Raw genomic sequence first — 21,693 nt, 5'->3', positions numbered from 1 at the left:
TCTAAATTTTCTTTAGGTCCCCATAAGATTATCAGCACCCCAACCAGCAGGAAGTAGCCTGGACAACTATGCCCAAATTCCCAAAAAATGAACTATGGATGTCCTTGTTTTCTTAAAAAAAAAAAAAGAGGGGAAGTGGTGCAGAACAATTATGTATTCTGTCAATTATGCTTTAAATAAATGCTGATTGGCCAGTAGCCAAGCAGGAAGTATAGGCAGGTCAACCAGACAGGAAGCAGAGTAGGGGCAATAAGAACAGGAATATTCTGGGAAGAAGGTAGCTTTTTCTACAGTCCTGCCCAGACACAGAAGAAGGAAGATGTGTCCTACCCTGCTGAAAAAGGTACCGAGTCATGTGGCTTACATATATTAGAATAGTGGGTTAATATAAGTTATGAGAATTAATAAGAAGTTTGAACTAATGGGCCAATCAGTTTATCATTAATATAGACCCCTGTGTGATTTCTTTTGGGCTAAATGGCTGTGGGACCTGGTGGCAGGACAGAAACCAGGCAGGACAAAAACCTCAGTCAACAAGTAGCAATATAGCCTTGGAATCTTAATGGAATGGAAAGACTGAAAGTACTGTGAGCAGTACCATATCAACTTGCTGACTATTACAATCTGAACCATATGGTTCATTCAGAGATTCACCAACCTATCAATGAATACATTTTGATAAGAAAGGGTTTTTATTGAAAAATACTGGCTAGGACTTTGAGTGTTACAGCTCTCAGGGAAAATACTTCACCAATTGAGGAGTGGAAGCTCTGAGGGAAAAGGTTTACCCTGTATTGCAACTCTGAAGGGAAAGGCATCATGGTAGTTGGGAACCAAGGAATTCAACCATGTCACACTGTACAGCAAATCATGTGCAATATTAATTGGTAAAGACACAAGAGAATGGCTGTCATCAGAACTGGGCAAGATACAGTCTTTATATAGGGATTTTGGGGGTTAGAGTTTAATAGGTTAGAGGTTTTCAAGGTGGGTATTGGTGGGATTTCAAGCCAAGCCCAGAGACTGGTGGAATTTTGAGCTCAAGGATTCTTGAGTTTTGTATATTTCAAATCTGGAAATGGACTCAGACCTTTTAACATACAAGGACTAAATGAGAAACTTGTAATTCTCTAGGTAAGGCCCTGGCTATGGTTAGTCCAAGGATTTTAAAGACAAAAACCACAAAGTTGCAATTTTGGTTGTTTGAGTTATTTCAAATTTTTATAACAAATGTCTGACAGACGCCTCTAATCCTGTGCAAACCAGCATTTAATACAAAAGCTGAACTAGTAGTTAACCTGTTAGTTGTGATCCAGTATCTTGTAAGAATAGCTGAGTCAGTGAAATATTTTACAACTAGAAGTTTTAAACGACAGCTCTATTGAGTTCTCAAAGTTCAGTTGAAGAGCCGGAAGAGTGAGGATTTGAGCAAAGAGGACAAGACCATGGTGGGGATACCCAATGAAAGAGTTTACCTGCATTAATGGAGCTTATTAACTCCAACCAGACAGGGATGGAACCAGCATAGGTCCAAACTAAATCCTCTGAATGTGGGTGACAATTACATGGCTGGAGCAGTTTGCAGACCTCTGGTGGTGGCACCAGGATTTATCCCTACCACTTGTACTGGCATTTTGGGAACCTACTTTTTTGGATATATATCAGCCTAGATATAGTAGGGAAGGCCTTGGACCTTCCCAAAAGCAATGTGCTTTACCCTCTCTAAGGAGTGGGTGGGGATAAGGTGGGGAGTAGTTAGTGGGAATGGAGGAGGGGAAGGAGTGGAAACTGGGATTGGTATGTAAAATAAAAAAAATAGTTTTTTTTTCAAGAGAATAAATAATATAAAAAATAAAAGATAACCCTACTGCACAAAGAAGTAGTTCATCTTGGGCAAGATAGTTGATAGAGTTCATTTAAGATAATAGCAATTTTCTCATGATTTAATAAACTGAAAACAATTTTCTGTTTACAAGTCTTTTGAGCACAATAAATTACCCTGTAAACATAATATTTACCATCACAGAACAGATAGTTTCCTATATCATACCCCTCCACCACAAAAAACTAAAGCCCATGCCAAAATAACTGATAAGTAATGTGCATATTACTTTGTTTTCTTGGAGGCGCCAGTCACAACTATAGAAAGCCAATATAAAGCTGGCACTGAGAAGAATGTTTCTGTGACTACAGAACAGAATGTTTCAAGGTCCTATTTGATGGAGACCCAGTGGAATTTGGAAACTATCAGTGCAGGGGAGAGAACCCTAGAATGCTGTAAGCAGAGCTTAGTGGAAGAATCAGCAAAAACTCGAGAGTAGAACTTCAGTAGAAATGTAAAAGGCTGAGAAGGTTCATAATGTTTCACAGAAGCAAATTATTTACTTTCAGTTTGTTCATGGTCTGAAATTTTGTGAGAGACTAACCTTGAAAGATAACAGACTAATGAATATGGTGGAATTTCAAGACAATCCTGCATTCTGTCCAGGCATGGGTATTGACTCTTTATTTTAGCACTATTTATAGTGAGAACTGTGAACAAAAGTCAGAATGAAAAAGTTGGAAAAACTCAAAAACCTGAGTAACAATGTTATAAGAAATTAAAATCTTAGTTTCTGGAGACATTGTTTTCCTTAAAAACAAACCAAATGCTTTGCCAAAAGACTGCAGGAGAAATAGCATGAGAATACTTCTGGGCATGACTGGGCCTCACCCACCACAGAATAGAGCACAGAGATTTAAAGTCATATGAAACAGTATTCTTAAGTAGAGTAAAACCAGAGTACTGTGCCTCAAATGGAGGTTTGTCTCTGGCCTTCCAGATTCCAAATATTTACTCTGAGGCTTAGTATTAATTATAAACTGTTTAGCCTATTAGCTCAGGCTTATTACTAACTAGCTCTTCCCACTTAAATTAATTCATTTCTATTACTTTATATATAGCTATATGGCTGTGACATTGCCTCATATCTTGCTTCTGTGGCAGATGCTTTCATCTCTCAGACTCCACCTTCTTTTTTCCTGTGTCTTTGCTTGAATTTACACCTGACTCTATTATGCCTGGCTGTTGGTCAAATCAGCTTCTTTATTAACCAATGGTAATAAAATGTATTCGCAGCACACAGAAACATATCCCACACTAAATCCTTAACAAGATATTTCTCAAATTCAGATTCCTAAGCATACAATTTTACAGGTGTGGTCTTGTGGTCCCAGAGGCCTTTACTTGAAAGTTGAATTTGCATCATATACGTGACACTGGTTTTTTGGACATGCAGAATGCAATGTTACAGAGTCAGAGAGACTTATGCCTAGATTTCACAGGAAGCCCTGGGAGGCCACACAATGTAGTTGATATCAGATCTCCTTTCAACAGTTCCAAAAGAGGGTTAATCCAAAGAAAACCAGGAAATGATTAATGCTAGGAACTTGGAATGTCTGACAAAAATAGTTGTAGGCCATGTGAGAAAAATCAGTTGTAGAAGAGGACATCTTTATGTGTTTATGAAATTGGAGCCATGAAGGTGTAGAAAGGAGCAGTGGGCTGCGTTCCTGCCACCCGGCTCCCGGTCGCCTGGCTAGCTTATGCCCAAAATAATAAAATGGAAACTGTATTCTTTTAACACTGCCTGGCCCGTTATATCTAGCCTCGTCTTGCCTAATTCTCACATTTTGCTTTAACACATATCTAGTAATCTGTGTAGCACCACAAAGTAGTGGCTTACCAGGAAAGATTCAGCATGTCTGACCTGCGTCTATCTTAGGCTGGAGCTTCATCGCATCTGGTTCAGAGAAGAGAAGCATGGGGTCTGGCTCACTTCCCTTCTTCCCAGCATTCTGTTCTGTGTAGTCCACCTACCAAATTTTCTGACCTATCAGGCCAAGCAGTTTCTTTATTGATTAACCAATGAAACAAAAGATTGACAAATGACCTTCCCACATCACGAAGGCAAAACTAACCACATTGTAAACAAAGGGATACTCAGACCTCTAACATCCTCTGGCAGCCCTTTACTCACAAAAGTTGAACAACCATCCTTATACAAAATTTTCTCCACTACAGGTAAGAAAAGCAGGTGAGAAGCTATGTTCTCTGATTTTAGTGAATTAATAAAAATACATTGAACCCATTCTAAGAAATAAAATTTCAGATATCCAGGCAATCACTGTCAAGAATGACTAAAAAATCTAAAAAGCAGAGAAATGATCATGTTACTTCTCCAAAAACACACAGCTCATCTGAGACACAATTGGTACATGTGTAAAATAAAAGTAATTACTTGCCAACTCTGGTTTTAAGTCTACTGCAAGGTCTAATTTAAAAAAAAAAAAAAAAAAAAAACACTTCCACAGAGATCCATGGCATCCCTTCCCTGGCCTTAACCTGCACTGCAACCTACTACTGAAATTGCTCCTGGAACTACAATAGACTATAGGCCAAGGGTCTGCCATTACTGTTCTTCCCTAGCTTTCACAGGACAGGGTAGAGGGAAGAAAGAGACTTCTGCCTGATGGAAAACACAGCATGGAAGGTTGCTGTGAAGGTTTATTTGTGGCTCAGTGTCACCTTCACCAACTAGAGACTACTATACCCAAATCATATCTTTTAAAAAGAACATTAGGCTGGTACCCTCTTACAATTTTTGCCTGCATTATTTTCAGGTTTCTGAAGTATTAACTTTTACACTATGCAGGTTTCTGAACCTCTGGGTCTTAGATTCAACCAAGGTTAGTGTCTGCCTTCATTAACACTATTAACACCTTGCTCAGCATATTTTTAAACAAGATTCCACTGACGGCAGGATATTTTGAATTGGCAGTCATTGTCAGGAAGGTCAAATTGAGGACAAATGCTGAAACCTCCCACTGTGAACTAAAATCTGTGGTTTAGCTTTTAGAGCAGTCGGAGAGTCAAAGGGAGTCACAGAATCACATTCTATGAACATTTACTCCAGCCATTTGAACCAGGGATGGTTGCAGTCCCTCACTGGTGTGGGGGTTGTTTTTTCAGGAAGCAACACAGTGTTGTGACCTGTGTAGCTACAGGATTGTATAGCAACCTAGAGGTAGCTGTTTCCAGGTGATTGCTTCCAGAGCAAAGGATAAATTTGCAATGTTGCAACACAGGTTACTGGAGTCTGTGAATAAAGACTGTGGGCCCACCCCAGGCCCCTGGTGTGGCAAGGACAGATTTTGTAGCTTACTGAAATACCTCCCTGTTCTTGTCCAAGTATAGATTAGTGCAAACTTAGATTTGAGAAGTTTACTGTTGCTGAAATAGTAACTATACAGCCACTTACTCTTTATAATCTGAATTTAGATTGCCATCTAATGACATCCTAGAAGTGTCTGGAAACACAGAAAGGAACTTCTGGGTAGACTTTCATAAAGTATGGTCATGAAGAAAATCAGACCAGGAAGATGGTACTAGGAGAGAGGGACAGAGGAGGAAAGAGAAAAAAAAAAGAGAGAGAGCAAGAGAGCATAAGAGCACTAATCAAGCTAAACCAAAGAAAGGACCAAGAGGAAATGTTGGATGCCTCTAAAGAGTCAGAGGTGTGAATCAGTGTTATGATTCTTAAGAGAATCAGTTTGCAACCATATTCATGTATGAAACTTGACTCAACTATAGAAATTATAAGGATCATTGTTTTGCATGCTATTTATTCCTTATTTCTTTAAAATTATGAAAGCATTAATAATTAATACTATGAAAATGATTTATGCAATTTTTGTTCTGTAGAATGCAGAGAAACCCAGGTATTTCAGATGAAACTTGGCTTATGGGTAAAGGGGGAAGAGAAGCTTACCAAAAGCACCCACAAAAAAGAGCCATGGATGCTCTGATTTTGTATTCATAGTCCTCAGGCATACTACCCTCCATCCATGAGAAAAAGAGACAACACAAAAAGAAATTGCATGCTGGCTGTTTATTGTGAAGCTGAAGTTATGCTTCAAGTGATATGCTCTCTTTAATTTGCATATAAATGAGATGGGGTCTTGGTGTGTGGCATGGGCCGATCTTGAATTTAGTCTTGAGTGTTGGGAGGAAAAATGCACAGCACCATCCACAGCTTGAGTGACATAACTTTTGAATGTTATTTTCTCATTTCCTGTGTACAAACAAAACCCAACAGTAAAAGATCATACATATGGATTGTCATAGCAAAAGGGTTTTTCTTCTTGCTACATTCACTAGCAAGAATAGCTGGAAGCCTGACTTTATGGCTTTTCCTCTCCTTTCCTCCTCTTTTTTCCTAACAGTGTTTTATTCATTCTTGTTAGGCACCTAGCACATTGTGTTTTTTAAACTGTAACTTATACCATGAGTAAATGAAAGCTATTCTTAGTTAATTTGTCTTTCAGCTGTTATTGAAAATGAAAAGGGACATATTTACAAAGTGGTCCTTTTTAAATATAATAGTGACATTGAGAGGCACACAAACATTTTTGAACAGGGCTTAATTAAATTACTATGGCAAGACTGCATAATGGAGGATGTACACTTACAAAAATAGTGAAGATGAAATAGAAAGAAAGAGGTTGAGAAGAATAGAAACAATGAATTAGAGAGAAAAAGAAGAGAGTTGGGAAGGGAGAAAAATGAAAGCATAAAATTACTAATAAGAGTTTAATGTTCAATTAACTGATATGGGAGTTTTTAAAGAAACATATTGGTTGAAATGGGCAGCAAAGGGCTTTTACCTATAATTTATAGAGAAAACTGATGCTTTAACATTTCCAAGATGGTTATCAAAAAAGTCACTCCAAAGAAGGTTTTCAGTGAGGGATATGGTGAAATATAAAATAAGACAGACTTTTAAATTTAGCAGCGTGTCGCTCTTTGCTCTTAGATTAATATTTTATTTTATTTTCAGGTTGAAATTGGTTCAATGAACCAAGTAAGCATTTGAAAGTCTAGAAGATACATAGAAATATAGACTTGAGTGTCATTTACCAGGGATATTGAACCTGAGTACTCGTGTGAAACAACAGATTGTCAGGTGGAAGCATGAGATGGGAAGACCTTGGAGCAGAGGCCTCAGAGTAGTCAGAGGATCCCGAACCAAGCAATAAAAGAAATGATATTACTGGAGAAAAGGACACATTGAAACAGAACTCCAGAAAACTCAAAATTGTAAGAACTTTTAAAAAGAAAAGAAAATATTGAAGTAAAAACACTTAGCAATATGTATACTGTGGCCATGTTGTTTCACCCGTTCCCAATTCACTTTGGAGCTCTGTATATATGGAAAGCGTAGGAACTAAAATGTTTGCTTATGAATAAAGCATAATTCTAAAGGAGACTAAATTTAGCTTAGCAAAGTAGTTGGATCTGTGCCTTTGTCACTTAACATATTGGAAAGATAGTGGTGCTTCTATGGATGAAATTACTGGGGTTGTATCTAATTACATATCTCATTGTGGTACTCTGCTTCAGCAGTCAGGACAAGAGTAATCAGCTCCAGTATGATTGCCTCCATACTGGGGTGGTCTGTGTCTGGTTGCCTAGGACAGGGCGAGGAGGGCGAGGCTGTGTCTGGTTGCCTAGGTCAGAGAGAGGAGGACGAGGTTCTGTCTGGTTTCCTAGGTCAGGGAGAGGAGGGAGAGGCTGTGTCTGGTTTCCTTGGTCAGGGAGAGGAGGACAAGGCTGTGTCTGGCTGCCTAGCTCAGGGAGAGGAGACAGAGGCTGTGTCTGGTTGCCTAGGTCAGGGCGAGGAGGACTATGCTGTGTCTGATTGTGTAGGTCAGGCTGAGGGAGACGAGGCTGTGTTTCATTTCCTTGGTCAGGATGAGATGGACAATGTTGTGTTTGGTTACCTCCACCATGGGGTGGTCTTTGTTCATGGTGTGGTGGCAGATGGCGAGAATGGGAGTGTTTGTCTCCACCATGGGGTGATTTGTAGGGAAGTGGAGGGAGAGAAGGTGAGTGTCTGCATCCATCAGGGGGTGGTCTTGGGTAAAGTGTTCCCTCTTGACTTTCACTTCCAACAGAGGATTTAAGTGAGTGTCTTCCAGGAGGTGATCTCAAAAGTATGTACTCGTCTTGATCCCCAGACTCTGTAAATATGAAATAGGGTGCAGAATATATGAAACTAATTGTGGAAGACTTCCCTTTGTATTTCTCTGATGCCATCACACATTACCTGTCTAGAACATTTTCTCAGCAGCCAACTACTATCATGTCTACTTCCTGGTCTTGAATATTGTTTTATGTGCTGATGATGTGGTAAAATCTGTATCTAAGAACCTTAAATTTATCAAAACTGAAATGTTAGATTATATGAATTATAATTCCAGGAAAGAAAGTGGGCAAAGACTTCCAATGAAGCCTAGTCTCAGTACTTGAACCATGAATTGAAATGAAAGCTAGTTATTCAAACATCTAAAAATGCACAGAAATACACAGTGAACAAAAAAAGATGAGAAATTTCCTCTAGCATGTTCTCTTAATATTCACACTGAATATTGTTCCATATTATCAGCAATGCAGTTGGTTAGAGAAAGGGGTCATGAAAAGGAATTTCTGTTCATTTAAAAAAAAACATTTCATTCTTGAGGGGAATACTGAGGAAGAATGAAGCAGTTCAACAAATCTTAGTGATGTGGAAAAGTAAAAGTACGTACACTTTTCACTTGGGAGCCATCTCTCAGCAGTGGACGAGAACTGTTTCAAATTGGTGGTTTCCAGAAGTAGAGGTAAAGAACATTCATCCATTAGTTACTAAAAAAGTTTAAATGATTATAATATGATTTTGGAGAACTTGAAAAACTCCTAAGAAGAGTACAGAGTACTCTTAAGAGTAGGAACAAAGTACCATCGCAGTTGACATCTATGAAATAATATGCATCTTATCACTAATTTCATTGAAATAATGTTCTGGATTTTTTTTAAAAAAATGAAATTATAAGAAAACTTAAGCAATTTTTTTTTAACTCAAAAACATCTGGTAAGGAGATTTGACTTGCATTCATAACCTGTGTGATCTTGTCAGCCACACTCTGAAATGTACTCAAAAAGAAAAAAAGATACAGCAAGAGAACAGCAGTGTGATGGACAAAGTGGATCTCAACCAATTGCCTAAAGACAGAGCAAACCTTTTCATCCTCTTATAATCCCTCCAAACTCACTGCTAGCATTTTATATGTTTATTTCAAGGCCAAGTTTTGCTGTATCATTACCCATTTTCTTCATTATTTCCTTTACTTATATTAGTAAGTATTCCCAAGAAGGAAATAAAAAAATAAACATCTATACCATGTCACATGTGCTACTATAGCACACTGAAATTCTGATTGGAAGTAGGAGTAAAACCCACCTTCTAGGCGAAGAGTTACAGGCAATGAATGGCTGCTTAGGAAGGTAGAATCAGCTCTCTCTAAAGGTAAATGCCTTTATCCAATGCTTAGCCCTAAAGCCATCTGCAGTGTTTTGTAGACTTATTTGTGTTTGTGTGTGTGCATACGTGTTTAACAATAATAAAGAAGTCGTGGATTGGAGAAAGAGTAGGGGAGAAACATGTAAGGAATTGGAGGGAGCAGGGCAGGAATGGAAACAATGTAAATAGAGTATGCATGTGTGAAATTAATTTCCCAATTGTTAAAATAAAAATGAACAAATTGGGTCTTAATGTGTCTATTTTTATGTATAAAGGGTCAGGCCTTGCTATCTGATTCTCTGTCTCTCTAGCAGTTTTGATGTATATTTATCTCCTCCATCTGTCCTGAACCCATTTTATAACAAGACTACCTACTCAGTATATATAATTCTTTGACAATAATATTGGTGTCCTCCATTGCCCTCTCTGTTTTTTTTTACAGACAAAACTCCACTCCCAACCCTTTTCCTTATACCTTCACTTGAGCTCTGAGCTGAACTCAGGGCCAGCAAGGCCACTGTCAGCAGGACCACAAGCATCTTGGAGTAGGCTCTGGAGTTTCTTTCAGGTCCGTGTTAGAGAGAACAAAACAGCAGCAGTTCTCCTTATAGGGAGGAGCAGAACAATGGTACTTTTGAGTTCCCTACAGAGTGATTTCACCCCTGGAAAACAGGATACCTTGAATCCATGACTTCTCTTGTGACTTGACCCATAAAATAGGAAGGGAAGAAAAATTGTCTTTGTTTTATTTCTAAAAGATATAATGTGTGGCTTGAATAATACTGTTGAAGTAGTATTGGGTGAGATACTAGCACACATATTCAAAGTAAAGTCTTGATATAATTTGAACTTCAGTCTGTTTGATGAGACTCTGTTCTTCAAATGTGAGTTGTGGGGAAGAAGTATTAGTCGACAGTATTTTCATATCAAAAATGGAAGATAGCAGATACTTCAGACACTCTTTATAGCCCAGATTCCCTAAGTCATAATGTATGTGTCCAGTGTCCATGATATTTCATCACAATTTTAATTAATACAACAGTCATTATAGTTCAGGTATGAAATTCACTAGGACATGGTAAATGATGGTAGACACTCTTTATACCCTATTACTTCAGTATTATTTACAATATACAGGGCTCTATCCCAGATCAGTGAAATCTTGGTGATACAGATCATTGGTATTGTACAGTACTCCAACTTGTTAAAATCCATGGAATTTGGTAGCTGAAATAGTTACAGATACCACCACTGGGTTTCCATGGAAGTCCATTTTCTTTCACAAAAAGCATTATTTCACATCTCTAATACTTCAGTGTCCTCCCTTTTGTGATACTATCCTATACACATTTTTGGTCCTATTACTTCTAGGAAATGCTTTAAATAAGCACCATTCATAGTAATCACAATTATACAGATGAAAAAGTTACTTTTTTTAAAGTCCAACTTGCCTTAAGTTGGTGATCTCATTTGCAGAAATATTCCATGCTATTGTCTCAAATTTGCCTGTGATAAGAAATTCTCTCAGAAATATCCTGAAATGTGTTCCCTCCCTCCCTGTCAGCATACTGGCTCATCAATATGCTGTGTTCTGACTGTGTCTTCCTGTGTTGTCATCTGATTCTCAACATTTTTCACAAACATCCTCTAAAGAATTCCTTTAATCAGATTATATTCCTACTTATCATCTCATTAATAAAGACCTGGCATTGAAACCCAAAGCAAATTACAATGTTTCATTTGGGCCTTGTTTTCTCAAGCTTTGGAATCTTCATATCAACCTCTTCCCTCATCATGCTGAGGAGCAGTAGCAACAGTTTCTCAACACCCATATATTATTACAATTCCATCAGGTCACATAGCAAGTGTTGGGATACAAATGTGTCCAGAAGTGGTTTTTCACCCAAGTAAGGTTGGTTCTTGATTTTCAGTCACAGTTATGAATTTAATTCCTTGTCCATCCTTTCAGAATGTTTTGTTCTTGGTGTGTCTTAGAATTGAGGAAATGGTCACATGATTCTTTATTCTCAAACTATCAGACTGTCAGCAATTTAGCTAATATGCTAAGGAATAGAAACCAGTAAGTTTTCCAAGCTTATAAGCCAATGCTTCTATCTCCATCATTTCATCTAAATAGTACATAGTCAAAGAATATCTGACTATGACAGAAATGTTCATATAAGACACTCATTACATTATTTGGCTGTGATCCTTCACTTTCATAACCCTGAAATGTAACAAACAAATATTTATTTTTTATAGAGTACTCTGACTTTGTTTATTCTTATTTAACCTAAAAATAAGTGGGCAAAAAGTGTTGCTCAGAAGTAGAATGTAAATCTAGTTCCTCTCAACATAGACAAGTTTTTCAAAAGAGGTAGTGATTAGAAGTGTTTGGGAGAAAATGTGAGAAGTTTATACTGCCAGAACTTACAAGTCAGTTGTCATGTTTTTACCTGACCAATACTCAGTCTAGTGGATATGCATTGTTAAAAAGAAGCTGACATATATTCTAATTTACAACATGCTATCTATGTAATAATGTACATTTTCAGGCAAAAAGATGGAGAAGTTGCACAATGCTCTTTGGCAAAAAAAAAAAAAAAATTCCCCGCTCTCAAAGGAAATCTGCAAATGCATATGGGAGTCATTCACTAATCCTTTGAGCTAAATCTCTCTCAAAGTCATCTGTCTGATTTTTGTGGAGCTTTATAAACTATTTGTGAGTGGTGTCATGATTTGGAAAGTTATTTGAGAGAAGATTTGACTACTGTGTTCCTAAGAACTCATCATAAGAATAATCAAAAATTCATAATCCACCGGACATCTTAAAGCTCTAGTGGCCTAAGAGTCTAGTCACTTCTCTAGAGAGAAAGGGAACAACACATTCTTACCTAGATCTAAACTTCCGAAGACGCGACTTCCTCAAGGCATGAGAGACTACACATGAAGAAGAATGATTGGATAAAATATACAAATACCATTCTCAAACGGACATCTTTTTACTTATCTTCTTGTTTGATGGAAATTGACATCTACTGAAATTAGAAGAATCAAAGACCATCAAACAGCTGGGCATAGTGGTACATACCTATAATCCCAGAACACAGGAAGGGAAGGCAGGAGGATTGCAAGGATCAGGCGACAAAGCAAGTTCAAGGCCAGCCTGAATGACAAAACAAGATCCTATCTGAAAAGGAAAGATAGAAGAAAATGAAAAACAGGAGGGTGAGGAAAGGTAAGATAAGCAAAGGTAGGATGCCATGGATATGGAAGAGCAACAAAAGTTATTATTACAGAGCAAAATATTTCAGCTCAGGTGGAATCACATGTCTTAAATCCCAGAACTTGGAAGACAACCACAGTTTGTCAGCCTTGCCTACACAACGAGTTCCAGACCAATTAGGGACATCTGAATCAAACCCCTTATCCCAAGTTTCAAACCATCACACAATTAGGAGGAAGGGCTGGAAGAAGCAGATGGAGTAGATGTCTGTAATGGAACAGCACTTGCTAGAATTGACAGGAAAGCTGCATATACAACTTACAGTGGTTATCACTTCATACCTCGGGCCTACACAAGATCAAGCCAGTCAAAATAAGAATACGACTGAGTGGGAAACAAATGAAGATCTACCACTATCTGAGTAGTTATTGGCTATCAGTGAGTGCTCTTGTGGAGAAGGACTGTAAGTTTTATTCAGGGATTCAGAGTCTGGGCCCCAAGAGGATGCCCCACACCTGTGGGTATACACGCAGAACTAAACAGACTCAGCTGGTATTTTTGAAAAATGGCAGGGAGGGTACATGAAGTTAGGAGGAAGAAAAGATAATTGTAAGGAGGACAGGGAAAGAATTGGAGGTGTGGGAATGAGGTTTAGATTTGATCCTAATACATCATATGCATATGTGAATATTAAATAAAATAGTAATAATAGTCCTTTAACATCAGATTTCAAAAATTATAATTATTAAATGCTAATATACTTACCCTGTAACAATCATTTAAAAATAAGAAATACAGGCATGATTCTCAAAACTAGATAGTTTTTGTATTTTTGAGATGATCTGAAACTTCTAATGTCTATACTATCTTTGGATCAAGAAATATAGTATGTCATAAGCCTGGTGAATATGATATAAGAAACACAATTATATGTTAATTAGTACTTCTTAAAATTATTAAGAAATTACTTTTATAGCTTACCTGTTAAGGCTTAGGAAAATTTCTACCTTTAAAATATAGCCTATTATAATTTATTTGTTTTCTGAACATCATCGTGTCTCACCTTCTTATGTAAATATAAAAGAAAAGCAGAAAGGCAGTGGATCATAGCAAGGAGAATTCAAGTCCTGGAACTTGTGATACCTAGATTATTAATTTTCTTTCTAGAAGACTTGGCTGATGCCTCTGTCCTCTTATACACAAAACTGATATTGAAAATAATTGTTGCTATGTTTACAATAGGGTAGACCTGAAGGTTAACTTAGTTGAGGTTAGCAGTTAATAGATACTACCTCCCATGGTGAAATATGGTCAGGTGGTCTCTTGGTATGTTGTTGACTACACCAGAGCATTAGAGTAGGTATTGTGTGAGTAGCCATATTTAGAATGTATTTGAAACAGAGACCTAACTCAGTTTGATAATTGTGTCTGAACAATTAGACAATATAAATTGCCTTAACTGAGTGAATAGTTGGAGGTCTTCAGACTGATTTTCTGCTAGATCAGATGCTATGTGTAAGCTGCAAGCCTGTCATCTCACAGTAAGACTGGACATAGAAGCATAAACCTTAAAGAGATGATTGCATCATAAAGAGGTTAGCCTGGGACCCAGGAGAATTTGACTGTGTCTGTACCCTTAAAGAAGAAGATATGTGAGCACACAGGGAGATACCAGGGTTAAATGTCCATAAGAAAAACCCTGTGTGATGACCCAACAGGGAGGCTATTATCTAGAATCCAAGAAGAGGAATCATGAGAAAATAAATACATGGCAAGTAATGTTAGGTTTGTGACTTTGAAAGATGTGACATAAATTTCTGTTGTTAATTCTACCCAGTCAGTGTATTTTGTTTTAGATACAGCAAATTAGAAAGATTGAGAGCAGGAATTGAGGTTTCGAAAGTGTTAAGTGTATGTTTCAAGCATGTTTGCTCAAGGTTGCTCTCACACAGACCTTTATGACCTGCTACAGTCTGCTTCACTTTGTTCCACCTTTCCTGAAGGTCTCCTCAGTCAGTTCCTCTAGAACTTATTTCATTTTATTAGATGAGTTCCTAGGTGATATTTTTCTTTCATGATACACAAATTCCTTTCACACCTGCTGACACTGGAAAAGGTCAGGGGAAAAGGCACCAGCTAGGTGACATTTGTCAGAATCAGAGACTGTTCCAGACTCACCCAGCCAAAAACAAAGGCGATGTCCCCAAGGACTGCAGTTCTTTATTGACTGACTGGATACCCAGGTTTCCCTTTCTATTTATTCCTCTTGTACCTTCATTTTCCCCCTTAGTGTCCTCCATATGGTTTGCTTCCCACATATGGTGTCAGAGGCAGTATTTGGAATTAATACAGGAATCTGCAAGGCCATGTACCTACAATTTCTTCTCATGAAACAGATGCAGCACAAGAAAATTGCTCTTATTTTCATTTGAAGAGAGAAGAATTGCTGAGTTCTAATATAGGCTCCATTCAAAAGATATGCATGATACGTTGGGTAAAAGCCATCTGTGTTGTCTTCTTCTAATTATGATGTTATTCATTATTTAGGAAGTTGTGCTATATTGTTTCTGTAAACCAGAATAGGACTTGCATGCAGAGCATGCTACCTTACAGAGCATCACATACATCTATAAGAATGTCTAAATATAATTTTATAGCCAGTAAGAAAATAATATTTTAGCAAAACTTTAAATAAGAAGAAGGAAATTTTGAGAAATATATAACTGACTACAATACTGTTTTCATTTCCTCCTGGGTGTGTAACTATACTTCATGGTTTAATTACAAATGTGATGTTACTGTATAGAGTCCTAGGTGTACATAGAGAAATACACATTTGACCTTTTCCCCTAGGGGTTGCTTCTAAGATCAACTAGAAATTCAGATTTTCATATGCCTTGGGTGAAATGTAAAAGTATATGTAGATAATAAAGACATATCTCTCCATGTACCTAAACTACATCTACATCAGTCAGAATGCCTACCTTAAAATATATGAAAAGCATAAGTGCTGAAAAGAGGCTTATGGGATTGTAAGGTAGTATAGAATTTCCTCAAAATCTAAGCCTAGGTTTTGCATTTATTATTTCAGTATACTCCAGAGATACTTGCTTATTCAAGTGAATGTATGTACTATTCTTAATAGCCAAGATTTATTCTAGAATATGTGTCCATCAATTGATGTACATATGATACGTAAAAAAGTAAACATTTACTACCCCATAATGTTGCTATTTTCAGAAAAGTGGATAAAAATAGAGATAATCAGATTGAGAAAAAAATCACTAAGAATGACAAATATTGCATGCTTGTTTTACTCAAATGAATGCTATTCTCGTGCATGCTGTTCTCAGAATCTGAATTGTAATATCTATATGTATGTCATAAAGCTTTAAATAGGACAATGAGTCGAAGGAGGGAACAAAAGAAAATAAAAGAGGGAAACTGGCAAAAAAAAAAACCTCATGATTTTACTTACGGAATATAGATGTCACTACTTTACAGAAAAGCCCTTACATGGTAAAATAAAATAGACACCTGAGAGACATAAATGGAAGCAAATATTGGAAATATTTGCTGATATTGGATATATCAAGAAACTTCCTCCATCAGTTGCATAAAAGACCAGTCAACAGGAATCTCAGAAAAGAACTGATTTTTCCTTTGTGGATTTCAATAATCTTTGTATGTGGGGTACTTTATATTTAGGACCCTTTGAAAGTGAGGCTGAATATATGGTTCAGAAGGGAAAAGGCCAGTGACCCAAACTGAGTCCCAGAAGCCACATGGAGGGAGGAGTAAATAATTTCCTACAGCTTTTCCTATGGCCTCCAAATACAGACTGCTTTCCCCGCAAAAATTTAAATTTAAGGTGGAGTAAACCAGCATTATAATGGATATTAAACCTCCACAAAAACACCAGGGACTATTGGAAAGGAACAACACATGAGAAGCAAGACATACTCAAAATTTCCTGACACTGATTCAGTTTCATCTGAAAACAATGAAATGCTTCCATTCACTTTCAGCACCAGATGCAGCATATCTAGATGCCCTATACACTAAGATGGGCTTTTAGTAAATTTAGGATCTCCAGTAAATATAGGCAACAACCTACCTTTAGCTAATATTCTGGGATGCAAGCCAAAACAGGACTGTCTCCAATGAGGAATGAATGAGATGAGATGAGAAGGAATTCAGGACAAGGCTTTAGTGAAAATCATCTCCATTCGCCACTCAAGAGTTTCTGAAAATGGTTTAAGAACTCAGCCTCAAACTCACACTGAAATAGGAGTCCTCCTTTGTTAAAGTTTGCAGTGCCTTAGATAGCACAAGCTATGTTTTTTATTTCTGGCTCTCCAGCTTGTTCACAACCTTTTGTAGTACCTAGACTCTGAGCCTGGAAGGCAATCTAGTGAATATCTCTGTTCATAGATATATATGCACTGCATTGGTTCTGATTCTGTAAAGGGTCATGACTGCATTCACTCCTCCTACACTGAAAAACACCACTAAAATATAACTGCCTCCTGTCTTCAATAGAACACTCATAAATTTTAGAAATTTGTTCTGTTGTGAAAGATCAAGTTTGATTCTCCGCAAGAACTCTAGACAACTTTAAAAACTCTTGTTTGCCAAAGAATTTTAAAACTTATATTATCATAGTTGGATTCTGTCATTTAAGTATATAAATATATTTTAAGAAAATTTCTTTAAAATAGTAAAACATTAGAAATAATTGAATCTGTTTAAGGAAGTACAAACACTTAGCAATGTAAAATTTAAAATTTATATTAATCATTAAATTTGATAGTCATCCAATATCTTTGACAAACTGAGGGGGCCAACAGGGTAATTTTCTCATCTATGCAAATAACCAGAAAAATAAGAGTGATATTTTTACAAATATTTCATTGAACATATCAATTCATTAAAAACCCAATTCAAGAGTTACCAATATTTTCTTGATTACTAATATGGAATTTTTGTGCCTATAAAAGGTACTCTATTATTATGTTTTGTGAAACAATTAATGACTTTCTTTACTACTTCTTTGTAAAAACATTTTTTTTTCTTTTTTTTACTGAGCTCTACATTTTTTTCTGTTCCCCCCATCTCTCTCCTCTCCTTCAATCCTCTCCGAAGTTCCTCATGGTCCAATTTACTCAGGAGATCTTGTCTATTCTACTTCCCATGTAGATTAGAACTATGTATGTCTTTCTTAAGGTCCTCATTGTGATTTGTAAGCTGGTTTTCTTTGCTTTTGTTTAAAAACCACTTACAAGTGAGTATATGTGATAATTGTCTTTATTGGTCTGGTCTCACTCAAAATGATGTTTTCTAGCTCCATCCATTTGCCTGAAAAATTCAAGATGTCATTAATTTTTTCTGCTGTGTAGTACTCCATTGTGCAAATGTACCACATTTTTCTTTTTTGAAAGAGAATCACTTTTGGTTTATTTATTCATTTATTTAGGTAGTTTTGTTTTTCAAAACAGAGTTTCTCTGTGTAGCCTTGGCTGTCCTGGAACTCACTCTGCAAACCAAGCAGACTTTTAACTCAGAGATTCACCTGCCTCTGCATCCTGCGTACTGTAATTAACATTTGATTGATTTTTTGATGTATAACATGAGGCTGTGGGTTAATATGATTCTGAATTTTCATACTTTAAATTTTTTATTGTGGTTTATATTCAAGAGAAGCTTTGAGACTCAGGAAATTGTTTAATTAAAGTGCAAAACTTCTTGTTTGAGGTCAAAAGCATAAAAATAAAGTATCCCATAAGAAAATGGAACTTAGAGAAGAATAAATGCTGGAAATGTGTGAGAAAGAGGGGAAAACAGAACATTATGTATTCATTGCACTTTTGAAAGAGTTTTTCTTTTCCCCGTGTATCTAGTTGATTGAAGTGGCCAGCATGGAAGAAGGAACTTATAGCTTCAACTTCGTGAACTTTATTGTATTTCAAATTAATCAAAATGGAGTTTATCAACAGTGGTATCACTGTGTGAAGGACAACACATTATATCACTGGTATGTAAAAATAATCACAATATTATACAAATATAGTTGCCTATGAAAGATTAATTCTCTACTGAGCAAAATGTCTCAGCAAAGATTCACCTGAAATTTATTCCAAATAAACATTCTCTGCCTTCTCTGGCCTTCCTAAGCATACAAAGCTACTGGAAGGCAATGGGGCATTGTATATGACCCCAGAATTGGCTTCTTGCTTGACCACAATACTCTTGCACTGGACTTAGTTTGCACCTTCTTCTTTGCATCTGCCTAATGAGAATGTGTCACATAACTCCCAAAGCAATGATTACAGAGGTTAATGAGAATAGAGAATATTGTTCTCAGCCTCAGTGTGCTTCCATGGAATGTTGTTAATGGTTTGAGTAGAAGAGCATAGCCTGATCAGGGCTAGGAGCACAGATTAAGTAAGTTGTCATTGTGAAATGTATTTGGAAAGTACAGCCAATTGGACTGTCTAGTAGACAGTGTCACAGAGACTGAGAAAATAAAAGTGTCTCCTTTATTTTTTGGTATTTGGGTGAAAGGTCTGTCATTTCTGAAAAATTAATGTGAATATCTCTGAGCTCTGTTTTTTCCCCAAGTATCTAGTTTGGATGTACAATCCCTAGCTCTATTACAGTAGATTATAGCTATGTTTGGAAACTGAGAATTGCTTTTCAGAAGCTTATTAAAATAAAATGAATCTGTTAGGACACTATACAAAAGACTGTATCTGGCATTCTCATTTTGAAGGACATTTTTTTTAAATTTTTTTTATTGAGAAAAGAAGAAAAAATAACATAAACAAAAAAACAAGTTTCCACCTCCTCCCAGCCTCCCATTTCCCTCCCCCTCCTCCCACCCTTCTCTCCCTCCTCCCACCCTTCTCCCCCTCCCCCCACTCCTCTCCCCCTCCCTCTCCAGTCCACAGAGCAGTCCGGGTTCCCTGCCCTGTGGTAAGTCCTAGGTCCTCCCCCCTCCGTCCATATCTAGGAAGGTGAACATCCAAACTGGCTAGGCTCCCACAAAGCCAGCACATTAAGTAGGATCAAAACCCCGTGCCATTGTCCTTGGTGTCTCAGCCCTCATTGTTCGCCATGTTCAGAGAGTCTGGTTTTATCCCATGCTTATTTAAACACATATGTGACACAAGAAATGCTTGTGTAGAAAACAACTCCATATGAGAATATGTCAAAGAAATCATTTCCTAGAATCCAAAAAAAGAGGTTGATATGAAAATGTGCCTTGTGGAATACTAACAGTAGCCCCATACCATCAGAATCTATGAGAAAAAGAAAAAAATCAGCATGCTACTAAATTATTCTTTGATTTTCTCTTTTTATTTTTGGAAGTCCAAGAAAACAAATATGGAATAAACCTAGAGTAGACTGGGAATGTCATTAATCTTATGGAAACACTAGTTGCATAAAGTCCACAGATAAGGCAAAGAAATTGGATATGGGTTTCAGTACCTACTGGGTTCCTAACAAAGCACCTGCCAAGTGGTAGTCATTGCTTAAGCTCTCCATTACTGAGTCTTCCCTGTGGCTCTTCTTTAACTTATTTGTACTGTATCGCATGAGCTGCTACATTTTTTTCCATAAAAATTAATCTCTTTTCACATGTTGCTGACATTGGATAAGAATAAGGAAAGGGCTTTCACACTTGGTGATATTTTACAGAACTGCTATGGTGATATGTGATGTAACTAGCTGAAGAGAAGGATGAGTTCCTCTAAAGCAGTCCTTTGTTCTTATATCTCCCTTCTGCTCTGACCTTTTCCCACCTAAAAGTCTCCATTAATCCACCCAGTCAGATCAACTCATCTCTGATTTCTTTCCACCCAGGTTTGATAGACTCATGAAAGCAAATATAGGAATGTACATGGGACTGGTGATTCTTCTCTGCCTTTGATGGAACAATTTTTATGCATGTATATGAGAATAACCCCCAAATGCTGAAACAGTCATTCTTCAGAATATATCCATGATCACTCAAGGAAGGGGCATTAGCTTTGTGATACTTCAGATTCCCCACTATCCTTTGCAAAGCCCATCTAATATGTGGGTTTCATACAATATTTATATTTTTACTCAAAAAGAATGAGAACTGAAAATCATGTGTATAGCATTTAACCAGAAGTCCACACCAGAAATGTGGTTTGTCTTACAATTTACATAGTTACATGATTCTCCTTTAACTTATTTCAAATTCTCTTCCAATTTCTACCTGCCCCATGAGAATACAGAACAATGATATAAACCTTACATAAGGTAAGACATGAAGATTTAGTAATATCACCTTCCATGAAAACAATGATCCATCATTCCACTGTGGAATGAAAAACAGAGTTAGAGAAATAGCTAGCACTACAGACAATAGATGAAAACTGATATCAAACAATACCTTGCTACCAAACACTGCTTTAAACAAATTTAAGAGTGCTGGCAAAGAATAGAAAAATATGTCTGAAGTCACGCTAGTTGGGCAGTGAGGAAGGAAATTGTCCATTTTGAAGCCAGTCTAAAAAACACCCTGAAACCCTTGTCATAAACAAATAGAATAACAAAACAGGTAATTGAAAGATACAACAGACATGTTCTTCAACTTCACAGAAGAGGGACATAAGATCACAAGAACAAGGGTGGTTGATGCTGAAAAGACACCAATACAATGTCAACTATTATATAAAAACATTTTATTGAGATGGCTCACTTTCATTATCATCATGATGGGCAGCATGTGGTGAGCAGACAAATATGCTGGAGTATTAGATGAGAGCCCTACATCTTGTACATAACTGGAAGTCGACAGAAACACTGAAGGGGTATGCTGAGCATAGAAAACCTCAAAGTACACCCCAACAATGACACACTTCCTCCAACAAGGCCATAACTACTCCAACAGACATACCTCCTAATAATACTACTCTCTATGACCTTATGACAATTACATTGAAACTACCATGTGGCAACAGGCAGGAAAAAAAAAGAAACATTATAAATTTAATTTGGTTGATTCCCCGTTTTCTGAGAAACAGCCATACTGATTTATAAAGACTTGGCATA

At 37.1% G+C, this 21,693-nt stretch overlaps 1 long non-coding RNA gene across 1 annotated transcript; it reads right to left on the bottom strand.

The window, feature by feature from the left end:
* Positions 1-6,066: 6,066 nt before the first annotated feature.
* On the bottom strand, positions 6,067-9,944 carry LOC121432628. The gene is made up of 3 exons (XR_005972211.1): positions 9,856-9,944; positions 8,629-8,668; positions 6,067-6,113 (listed from the first exon to the last, which is right to left on the bottom strand). It is a non-coding gene; the product is annotated as an uncharacterized LOC121432628 (long non-coding RNA).
* Between the last annotated feature and the right edge of the window lie 11,749 nt (positions 9,945-21,693).

Source organism: Microtus oregoni, unplaced genomic scaffold, assembly GCF_018167655.1.
Source record: "Microtus oregoni isolate MIOR12 unplaced genomic scaffold, Mior012 000002F_ref0000024, whole genome shotgun sequence".
Taxonomy (NCBI): Eukaryota; Metazoa; Chordata; class Mammalia; order Rodentia; family Cricetidae; genus Microtus; species Microtus oregoni.
This window is presented reverse-complemented; position numbering and strand designations above follow the sequence as displayed.